Source organism: Geospiza fortis, unplaced genomic scaffold, assembly GCF_000277835.1.
Source record: "Geospiza fortis unplaced genomic scaffold, GeoFor_1.0 scaffold23, whole genome shotgun sequence".
In the NCBI taxonomy this organism is placed as follows: domain Eukaryota; kingdom Metazoa; phylum Chordata; class Aves; order Passeriformes; family Thraupidae; genus Geospiza; species Geospiza fortis.
In genome coordinates, this window is record NW_005054303.1 from 11,121,355 (window position 1) to 11,133,787 (window position 12,433).

The following is a 12,433-nucleotide window of genomic DNA, read 5'->3' on the forward strand; positions in this document are numbered from 1 at the left end:
AGCATAACTTGGTCCAGACAAACACCCTCCCTCTAAGAACACACTGTTCACTATACTACTCACTTCTTCATGATTTAGATTTTTTTTTACTGGGACCTATAGATTAGAAGTGATGTTTCATCAGTTATAATTGTTTGGACAAGAAGAAGGGGGGAAAAGCTTTATTCAGGGCAAGCTAACCATCAGAAAGTACAGCTGCTTCCAGTGTCACTAGCAAAATTATTATTAGGCACTAATTTCATTTATCTGAAGTACTATCAAACAAATGTCTCTGAACAACCCTACTCGATTCTGTAATCAATGATTTCCTGAAAGTCCTAATTAGAAAGGGAAGCCACTTTCCTTTCTCTCCACAGACTTTGTAAGCTCCCATACATAACGGCTCTCAAGATACACTTTTACAGAGCAATACAATTAATTCATTCAGCAAATTCCCATTTGTTTCATAACTAAAAAGATAGAAACACACAAACGTTAAGCTTTCACTCCAGATGGTACTTTTGCAAGACCTTCAGAGTGCTGAGAAACAGTGAGACATTTGCACACCCCTCCCCTCCAAGTCCCTATCACTCGGAGCTCTCACAAAACAGGAGACTTGTGCCTGGGAAGGAGGGGGTCAGGAGGATATGAGATAGAGCCAAAGTTAACAGATGTTGCTGCGTGACATTCTACACTGATTTGTTGATCTTTCACACAGTTTCAATTTTCTACTGTATTCTATGGTGCTCACAAAAATTAGCAGCAGCAGCAAAAAGACAGAGCACCGCGAGCTGCCCCAAACCAGCCTGGCTTTCCCTGTAGAAATTGAGTTTCCCATCTGCAGAATGCAGGAATTTAGCAAAGTAGTAGTATTGTTTTTGTAGACATTTTGACTGAAACAGGAGATGGGAAGCTTTCCGTGGTGTAATGCTGTGTATAAGCCTGGCTCCCACTGGTGATCACTTACCGAGCTGAGCTTCCCTGGGGCCACTCCTTTGAGTATCTACTCCCTCAAGTGGAAAATACAGGCTCCTAAAGTGGGACACTGGGTTAAAATTAACTAAAGAGGGGAATGAAAAAGTCTGTAGAAGGGGAAAGCTGTTAATTAAATTTGTGGTTGAAGACAGTGACCTTTCTGAATCTGGAGCAGAGATATTTTTATTTAGGGAGTTGCAGAAAATAGCTAAGAAAACTGAAAACGTAAGTCCTTGAGAAGTGTTATCATGGATCTAAGCTGATCTCCACGGAAATATCAGCAGCTCAAGTTTTCCATTCAAACAGCCCCTGTGTGTGTGATGAAAACAGAGTTTTAGGCTTTTTCTGCACTGCCTGGGGGACTGGAAAGGCCACTGCTGACACTGGTACAGGGACAGTGTCCTGGAGATGAGATGTGAAGGAAGTTTTCCAGTCAGCCATGCACCACTCCAGCTCTCATGGCCAGCACATTTATTTCTGTGCTACGAACTATTGCTGCAACATTACTACACGTTTTTAAAAAGTAGGAAAAGAAAGGTTACAAATTCAGCTTTAATCCCACTTCATTATATTTTAAGGACATAAAAGCAGGGGTTTCTATTTTCCTAGAAGTTGTGTATTTACAATCTATCCAAGTTTATTAAAATACAGTACTTTGTAGCTACATTTATGTGGGTCTCTTACACCCATTGCAAGAGGGTAATGCTTAAATAAGACTCTTACATTTGAATTTTTAGCAACGTCATTGTCTCTAACCAAACAAAATGGAAAGTCATACCAATGTTTTACACATGTACAGCCTCATCTGGTGAGTGAAGAGTCTCACTCTTTACAAATACAAATTTTGTTCCAGCCATAGAAAAGAAATTTTGGTTTTGGGCAAAGATCAAAACCATGGTAAATACTTTGGGAAATTACTTCTGTGCAGAAAAAGGGAGAATCTCAGATTGCAGGCACCCCATCCCTTGAGGACAGCACCAGAACAGCTGTGCACTGTCAGCACAGTTGCCACTGGTGCCTTCCTGACACTTTGTTAATGAGAGCAACTTCTGCCAGCATTGGCCAAGAGACACAGGAAGGCTCCGAACACATGGACTGGGATCATCACTGCCCTCCTTCCCCACCACCATTTATGCTGCTACAGATGTCCACCTCTGGAAGCTCTTGGGAGGACAGGATGAAAATGTTTCATTTGTTTTCCCCTCTTTGTGGGGTTCCCAAGGTGCCTGAGGTCACAGGGGATCAGGATGGTCATTATCTCTCAGATAACTGAGCAGGAACTGTGAGGGAGCTGCCCATGAATGGTGGGAAGGCTGACTGGTCAGCACCCCAGGGGCATGGGGGGCACAGGGGTCATGGGGAAGGACTTCTCTGTGTGGAAGTGCAGCACCAACTCCCTGTGGTGGCCTGGAGAACAGCAGAATGTCAGATGAGGAGCTGCATCATAGAAACTGTCCCTCCTTGAGCTGGTCTGACATCATGTCCAGCACAGGCCAGGGCATTTTGTGTTCCTGTATGAAACCCAAGGACTGGCAGTTCAGCCAAAATACCTTCTTTTGAAAGGCATCCAATCTAGATTCAGACAGATTTGAGATCACAGAGGTACAGGCAGATCCTCTAAGTAAGTTGTTGCAATAGTTAATTATCTTAACCATTAAATACTAGGAGCTCATTTCTGGTTCATCAGATTGACTCTCTCCTATGTCTTTCTCACCTCCCTCGTGGGCCAAGGTGCAAGGATTAGGAACCAGGATGGCATTTGCATGGCAAAAGGACTGCACTGGTTTGTGTGCAGCCAGCAGATCTGCACCTCAAGGAGATTATGCAGCTGTATGAGACAGCTAATTTCTTTTTGTTTCCCAAAAATCACAACTTTAGCTGATGTGCTTTGGCAATGTGGATTACATTCCATTTAGCAATGGGTAAAAAGCCCCATGATCAGCTGTTGTTCCTGCCCTTTGGCTGTCTGGTCTTTAGGCTTACAGACTTTCAAACTGCTCAGCCCTGGACAGGTTAGTGAGGTCCCAGAACTGGGTATGGCCCAGACTGGTGCAGAAGGCTGGGATGCAAACCAAAACCATTGCCTTTCCTATTTCCACTGCTGTTGGCATATGCTGACTCACAAAAAAACCTTGTTGAAGTTAAAAGGCTCAATTTGACCACTATTATCTCAGTTAAGAGCCATTTGACCAGAAGCATCCCACTTTTGTCTCTCTGCCCCAATGGTCCCAAACCACTTCATAACAGACTGGTAATAAAAGGGAAGCTGCTGTGTAACTTTAGAGACACCACAACAGACAATAACTGTTACTTTGGACTTACACAGCACTTTTACAGATCCAAAACTCATTTCTAACCCATGAGGTAAGAGTTTTAAATTTCCTGTATTCCACCTAGACAGTCAGCCTTACCTCTTTCCAGCATTAGGAGGCATTTATCAGCATGCTGAAACCAAAATGAAAGCAGTGGGACCAAGGTCCTGCTTCTGCATTGCTTTCTCCTGACAAACCTAAAATCTGATGTGGTCATGGGTAAGTATTTCTAATTCCCCTTGGATGCTGTAATGTTTGTGTAAAAGAAGCTGACAGCATCCAAATGAAGAAGAAAAGGCTTCCAAGAACACAGACAACACTTTTCCCTGCCTCCTCTCCCTCCCACCCCAATCTTCACAGCATACAAGTGTTTTCCCTGGGATTATTTTAGGCACCAGAGCTGTCTATTACATACTGGAATGTATGGAACCACAAAACATGCTGCTAATTAGAAGGAAGGCATTTGCTTATCCTTACGACTTTGTTTATATAAAAGCCTGCACAGCAATGGATTTGTGAGCAACTGACATTCTATTCATGTGCTGTATGGGTTCAGATGAGAGACATACAGGATTAAATTGGGAGAGGGGTTGAATAATGTCTTTGTATTAGAAGTAAAACTGACTGGCTGATAGACTGTTTGAGACCACTATCAGCTGAAAAAGAAACAAAAGCCGTGGCCAGTTTTGGTTTCAGATTGTGATACAACGTGGCATTTATAAAAGAAAAGCCATGGATTACATACAAAGAACTGCCCCTGCAGTAACAAGTTTACTTTAAACAAAAACAGCACTCTTTCAGGAACAATCATGGCTGTTAGAACATCAAAATTATAGTGTATCACTGCACCTTTCACACATTTTGGGGAGGGACTCTTGGCAGATGCCAGGTACATCAGTATTTGCCTGCTAGCAGAAGGAGGTTATTTTAGCACCGAGTACAGAAATATCAGCCCAAGCTGCAGCGTTCACACTTCTTCCTGTCCTGCCCTCTCTCCCTGTCCATGTCTCCAAAACGACACTGCCTTCCTCCACCTCCTTCTCTCAGCAGCAAAGAGAAACAACCGACAGCCTTCCCAGAAATCTTTCAAGAGCCAATGAGGAGGAGAAAGGAGACTCACACCAAAAATTCACTAGTAGGGAAAAGAGGAGGAACAGCTATGCCACAAAAACATCTCCAGGCAAGAGACAGAAGCCAGAGACTGGGGTCACTAAAACTTGTCCAGACAAGGCAAGTTTCTGTACTAGCAGCAGCTGGACTAGTTGATGGAGCCAATCTTTTTGCCTTTTACATTTCTCTCTGCTTAGGGACTAACTGAGCTCTGCTATCAGCCCACTTCCACAGCACACATCAGAGAACAGAAATAGCAGCGCTCGCACTACATCTCATCAGTCCCTCTGCAGCAATGTTATTTTTATTTAACCCTTTTCTCTGTCAGGTCACTCTCCTGAGCCTGGCCAAAGCAGACAAGGAGGAACCAAGGGCGGTGGAATGCCAGGACACATCCCCAGCTCTGCTTCCATTGTACATGGCAGGACAGAGAGGTTAAAAAAGACCCTTTTAAACACGCCATCATCTCAGCGTGCAATTATCCAAATGCTTTCAAGTGAACATTAAAACAAAACTATAAATTCCATAAATTCCATGAATTTTTCAGTATAAGCAGTCTTAGGAAACTATTTTACTGTTAAGCTCGTAACAGAATTCAGCTTTTGAAAAGATTTCATGTTAACACAATTTTTTACAGATATCAACGTAAATATCTTTGGCAATGTGGTGTGAGTCAGAAGTTGGGTTGTTGTGGATTTATTCTCCCCCTCCAGCTTCCACCCTCTCAATTCACTATTGACAAATCCATGTCAGCAATGCTAAAGTGGCCTTCTGATTCTGATTAACTACTTTGACTACAGTAATACTCAGGAAAAGGAGAATGAAACTGATAGATTTGGAGGGCTCAGTTAATATTATTTTAACCTTTACCCTCTCTGTCTTCCACAGCCTTTTTAAATAAACACAAAGTATGTCAAACTAAAATGTATAATTCTATTCGTTGGCCTAAAATTCCTGTGCCAGTGAAGCTTTTTCAAAGACTTAAATATCAACTGTTCTTTCTCTAGTCTTGAAAAAGCAACAATAAATCTAATTTATTTACTTGATTATGAGAAGTAAAAGATTATGAGGATATTTCAGAAGTGAAACTGAAAGAACAAACAATCTGACAGAAAGCAACAGAACCAATATTAAGATTTTCTGTTGATCTCAAGACCAAAATCTGACCACAAATGGCAAGATCTGAGACACAAGATTGTCAACCCTTCTCTGTGTGGTAGATGATTTCAGACACTTAGTAACAATCTCCCTCCATGGTAATACTTAATTTGATTTTCAAATACCAAAACAGATTTAAAACATGTGCTTTCTTTAGGAATGACAGAAATAAGCCAAGAGATCAACAGCACTGAAGAAGCTTTTAACAAAGACAGTGAGATAAATGTGATTTGTTACACAAACAGGTACCTGCAAAATTAACCATGGACTAACACGGGTTAAATCACGCCATTAGTTCTACTTGCCTCCAAAATTTTCCTTTACAACTTTCTGACATAAGTAATTACCTGACCAGACTTATCTTTAAGCTCCTGCCAAAAAGCCCCATTTCTCTAATCTCCCAGAAGAAAGCCTGTGTCCCTCAAACAAGCTGCAATACAATTGTGCTGGGGTAGGGCCAGGGCAGGATTTAGTGCCTGCTCTCTTCACAGAACAGCCCGGTGCCCTTTCCTCATGCCCATGGATTGCAGCGCCTGCTTGGGACTGTCCTCTCCAGCACTGCCTGCTGCAGCCCAGGCAGGATTCAGGGGATAGTCTGGATGTTTGCTGCAATAAGTCACTCTCTTGTTTTCAGCAGAGACCCCAGAGCTCTGGCAGGATCTGCCAAGCTTTCCTCAAAATCCCCACCACTGTTCAAAGGATAGCCCAGTACACAAGACAGCGTTATTTTGGGGAATGAAGAATTTAAATACAACATCATTTCATGTCAATAATAAGCCCATGGGTCACACTCCTGGTTTTCAGCACCGGTTTCTCAATCTTGCTCTCAACTCTGTCTCAGCTCCCAAGAAATCAGTTCTGTGCACGCCACTGCACTGGACATGGCTCAATAGCTTCTGCTCCTTTTGTTCTGTGCCCAGGACCTCTACCCTGCACTTGGTGCCTTTTAGCCACCTTCAGCTGAACTGAAGAGCCATGCCATGAGCTGGCTGCTGAGGGGCATTTGGACACCCTGGGAATGCCAGATGAATTTGCAAACCTCACTATCAGCTCATGTATGGTTTTTTTCATACAGCAGCTTTTACAGGACTCTACGTGGCCCTTCTCAGGGTACAGCTGCTGGTTCTTCCCATTTTCAGAAAAATGTTTCATTACAGGTGACTTAAAGTCCATGTTCTGTTCAGTTTGTTTCACCAGTCCTGTTGGTAATACAGCACACTAAGCAAAACTAAACAAACTTTTGTTGCATCTCTACCATCAGACTTCTGGAGCCTTGGTCATTTTGGTTTGGCTATCAACAAAGCACAGTATCCACTATCAACAACAGCCAGTCTAATTACACGATTTAAGGCTTTAATAAACATTGTTTTAAATACACACATTTAAGACCTAATTTTTCAAGGGACATGAAGTAGGAATAAATGGCAAATGCTAATTTGTGTATCATGAACAATGAGAGAGGGACGGACACAGCAGTGGAGGTCAGAGCACAAAGCCTTGCTCATCAACCAGCAACAACTGCCTGAGCCTCTGCACAGGTGAATCTACTGGTGCTCCAACTTTGCTGAGCTAAAGCTGTGTGTTACACTGATATGATCCCTCTATTATGCAAGAAAATTATCTAGGATTTCCTGGAGAACAGTGGAAACTGTAAAAACCAGCTGCTCATAAAGAATCATACATCACTGTACTAAACTGTCTGTTCTTTCCTGGGATTCTCTAAAGCAGCTTCCCCCATCCAAACAGCCACAGCTCCACAATACTGTTTTTGAGGAATGCAAATTCTGAAGAGTGATTGAAAAAGAAGCACTGCTTAAAATAACAAAGCCAAACAGAAAGCTGACCCTCAGACTGCACAAGATGAGTAACTCTGTGTGTATGTGTATGGAAGTCAGAGACATATTCCCTGTTCTACTGAGCATCCAGCCTAGACACAGATAAATGTTGATAAAGAACATCACATTCTGTATGGCTTATGTCTGCCTGATAAAGGGAAGAAATAAAGTGAGATTCCTTGAATAGCTAGATTTTAAGGAGGGACTGCTAAAGGTTGATGATCGTCTGGCAAGAGAAAGCAAGGAAGTTTTTCTAGCAACAAACACCAAAAAAAGAATAAAATATTAAGAAGAGGACCATAAAGGCAGATGAAAGGAAAAGCATGAATAGAATAGAAAACAGGAAGGGTAAATTATTAGAAACAGGCAAAAGGAAAAAACCGAAATCTAAAGTTAAAAAACTAAAAGTATCCGACGTTGGCAGTATGTGATACATCACAATATTTGTGAGCTGTGTTTAGTACAACATTTAAAATGAACACTGAGAACTGTTAGCAGTATATTTAGAAATTATTACTTAGAGTAAAAGTAGTTTATTTCTAGCCTTTTTCTATTTGCATGCACGGCATACAAGTAAACATGAACCAACTATTCCAGGACAGGAGAGGACCCACTGCAAACATAACACACATTTCATGGCACTGCTTTGAAAATGAACATTAATTCTCTCAAATTAAACAAAAAAAAAAAAAAAATCCCTGGGGCAGAAGAAACTGCTTTTTTAATCTGCCCAAAATTTATTCTTTTGTCCTTCCAGAGAAGTTCAGTTTCTTTCCATGCAAGTTTTCATCTATGTGGGTATTTTATTTAAGTGGGTATAACAAAACAATGCTTAAATCTGAACCACAGACACATGACAGCTTTTCAAGTTGTGTGTATTTAGTTCCCCATGGCACCTGAATTTTACCAGTCCTTTGGACAGGAATCACAGAATTTCACAGGACCAAGAATTCTATTGGTAAGCTTTGCCTGATCCCGAGAGAGTTGCAAAAAATCCTCCTAGAAACAAACTACCGTGGCCTGCTGCATTGCCCTGGTTTCAATGGCTACAGCTTCCTAACTCCCTGAAACACAGCCAGAAATATCTAAGGCATCTTTAACACAAAGAAAAAGGAATGGTTCCTGCCATGAAAAATCTACAATCTCAGAGAAAATAGAAGCTGGTAGCAAAAACAGATAAAATCACATGGCAATTTCAGTCAGTCATTGAAAAATCGTATTTATCTGTTTACAAAATAAAAATACGCCTCATCTGTTTTATATTGTTCACTGGTTTCATTATGAACCCTTTTGCTGAAACACTAGTATTCAAATTTTTAAAAAGCAAGTGTTGTCACAGGTTCTGAAAGAGGAGACTGCTGTGAAAGCAACTGCAGGACAAACATTGTATTTCGAGCAAGTTGGAGAGGCTGCCTGAATATTTCCTGCTATAGGCTTACAACACACAGTTTTGCCTTAAAAACAACCCTTCCATTGCAGAAGGGAAGATTCCTTTATGCTCTGGCACAAGTACTGGATGGAGCCACAGCAGCAGAGTGCCCTGACATTTAACAATATCCAACAGGGAAAGGCATTGCTCAAAGGCTGGGTCAGGGACTGCACTGACATCCCAGGCCATGCCATCAGCTGCTGCTTGGGAAACAACACAAACAAGCTGCAATCCCAAAGAAAAGGAAGCCCCAAGAACAAGCATTAAGAACATTTGTTAATCAAAGGACTAATCATAGAGGATGGTCTTCATTTTTGAATTTCACAAATTATTTCCAATCAGTAAAATATGTACCAGGCTTTCCACAGATGATGCAAATGCTTACCCTGGCTCAGGGCAGGTGCTGCTCTGAGAAACAAACCAACATAAGCTGATCATTTGAATCCCCTTAAAACTCTTAGTATTGGACCAAATAAAGCACAGTAGAGCTTACTACACAGTTTTACAAGCCATGCCAAACATCTTTGTGCATTTAAAAACTATAATTTAATTCACTTTACCTGAAAGCTTGGGGAGGGGGAGGGTGCACGAGGGGGGAAAGAAAAAAAAATAAAATACAAACTCCTTTTCTCCTAAACTCTGAAAATAGTTCAGGGTCCAAATCCCTATACAAGAAGTAATAAAAATAGTTTGGTTTCTGGTAGCAATAACAAAAATGAGGGCAAGATTAATTCTTACACTTTTATGGCAAACAATCTAAAGCAGATGTTTGAGAATAAAAGCGAGATGTCAAAGTAGTTAAAAAGCGTTTTTCAAACTCAAACACAACAAGACAACTTACAGCTTTATGTGCTTATATAAAACTCTAAATCATCTCAATCAGCTCCCACCCTTCACCCTTCTCTAGTCTATGAAGCTTCACAATTCCCAAAAATGTTATATTCAAGTCTAAACCACCAGATTGGTGTCTCCTGAACAAAAGTACATGCAAGTGAGCTTTGCTGATTAGAGATCAGCTCCTGAATCTGGAGCCTTGTGAAGAGAAATAGATTTCCCTGGGTTGAATATCCAGGATCTCTGGAATAAAGTCCCTGTCTTCAGGAGACAGAGCACACTTTAAAGGTATCTAAAAAAAGTTCAGAGCGTATTTACATTTCTGCTAGAAAACTGCAGTTTTGAGACAGAGATCAAACTTCACATTCTAAGGTCAAAATCAACATAAGCATTCCTCAGAATCAGACTTCAAATGGATATTTGAAGTTATCCACACTTTCTTGTTTGCAAGTTCAAAGAATTGCTGATCATAAAGCAAATTTTAAGATATTAAATCTTTCAAGTAGAGATTTGACAAAACACTATGTGTGTATGCAGGAAAATTGAGTCCTTCCACATGTAACAGGGCAGAAGCCTGTGCACAGTAACCCTCAGCACACCCTTCTCCAATGAAACTGCCCTTGATTATTGTGAACACCGTGTTAACTTAAAACACCGTTCACTTAGATGCGCTTTCCAAAAGGCCTCAAGCAGGATGATACTGATTTAAATAAAGAAAATTAGGCAAGTTTTTGCACTCGAGCTTCCCACACAAGGAGGATTTGCCAAGCCTTTCCAGTCTAATCAGTGCTGCAATCACCCTGGTATATAAAGAGACTGACTCAGCGCACACAAACACTTCCAGACTCACCAGCAAGAGCTGATTTTTTGGCTGACCACAGCAAACTGCCTCCCAGTGTCCATCTACCTGGAAGCCATCCATCCAGCCACACTGGGCTACTGTGCATCTGCATTGGCTGCTCCACTTCATTAGTGAAACACAAACCCGGCTCCAGCCATGGCAGTAACTGATACCGTATCACTCGAGTCAATGGGAGCAAATCAGAAACTCTACACTACATATGAATAATAATAGGTTTTTGTGTTTCCTTTCCCAAGTGCTGACAGTTTGGAAGGTTATTTTCCCCACCACCACCATGGCTGGACTATAACCACATTAATTTCAGCGTGCCAAGGCAAGCTGTCCAAGAAGCTTTCACGGCACATTTGGTTTAATAATCTAGGGTGGCGTTTTGGGGGTTTGTTTTGAATTGTCCAAGATTTAACAAGAAAAAGAAAATTAAGATGTATAGCTCTGGAAAATTATATTCTTAGCAAAAGATGGCAAGCTTTAAAAAAAGTTTTAACAAACAAATTTAAATCACCCTTTAAATCACCAGCAGCCTAAATAACTTGGCCCTAGCTCTGGACATAAACTTTTATCTATGCTAGTTGACTGAGAAAACCATGTTTTCTCCTTCAGTTTCATATTAATCTCAGGGCACAGTTAAAACATGACACTTCATCAACTTTTCTCTCCCACATCTCCTGTTCACAGTGTTGTTGTGTTGGCTGAAACATTTATTGCCAGGACAGAGCACTGACCAAGAGACCTACAAGGAACAAAAGCCTGCCAGAGCCTACAGCAGCTCACCTTACAAAATCACCTAAGCCCCAGCCCAGCTACTCCAGCAGCTGCACTGGTCTGTTCCAGGGCATTAGCACAAGTAGGGAGCTGCAGTGACTGTTTGCTATCAAGTCAAAGAAATTCAGACTTTGTTTAATCTTTTCTATCTCAGATTTAGACCAATACTAAGAGGCAGCCCTCAAGTGCTACACAGAGCAGTCTATAATTTATACAATAGTTGAGTCACAGCAAACCAGCAGCCTGGCCAGGATAATGCTTCACTGGATGCATATACATTTACTTCTGTAAAGAGCTACAGTTTGCTTTTAATTATTCATAATGCTCTACAATGTACTTGCATGTGTATACTGTACATACACACAGCAGTTTGAATAAAATAAACACACCTCAGTAATTAGCTGATTGCAGTGCTCAAATAGTGCTGTTTTTAATGAGATGCTCTTTGTGTACATGGAGGTTTCTGTTCTGTGTGTACAGAACCCAAACACAAATAATCCAGGGCAAGAGCTAAACAGTTTTAAACAAAGACTATCATAGAATGTTTGCACAACCCTGTAATGCCCCAATCATGTGCACATTTGCACATGGGAATTATTTAGAGGCATGTCAACCTAACAAATTTCTTTGCTATCAGAAAGTTTTATCATCCACTTACCTGGGGTTTAGACCCAGATTCAGCAACACTGATTCAGCTTAGAGAACTACCCAGCTCCAAGCACACAAAGAGCCTCACAAAGCCAAAGGAGCAGCCACATTCCAATTATTTTGCCTGGATTGTGGTCTGCAAGTCCAGTCCAACAAAGCCAAGCAAGCCTAAACCTGATGGGGTAAGCTGAGCCCATCCGCTGCTCTGCAATTACCTGTGGCAATAAACACCACGCTCTAGGAAGCACAGGCTTGCACAAACAGGCCTCCAGAGGAACAATCAGCACCCTCACAGCTCCAGCCTCCACTCCCTGTCCTTGCATGGACTGTCCCAGCAGCTGGGAAGTGCAGAGGTTGTACCCAGGTGGGTGACACCATCGTGTGCCATTGCTGGGTCCACAGACCCACCAAGAAACACAGACAGGCCCTGGGGACTGCAACAGGGACAAAGTCACAGAGCTGAGAGTCAAGCCTAGAGGAATACCTGCTTGCTTGCTTTCAAAGCACATGCTTAAGGGTTTTCTGGGTC

At 41.6% G+C, this 12,433-nt stretch overlaps 1 protein-coding gene across 1 annotated transcript in view; it reads right to left on the bottom strand.

Annotated features, from left to right (window-relative positions):
• Positions 1-12,433, bottom strand: part of MNAT1 (MNAT1 component of CDK activating kinase) — a 115,083-nt gene that overhangs the window by 36,585 nt on the left and 66,065 nt on the right. The window lies entirely within an intron of this gene.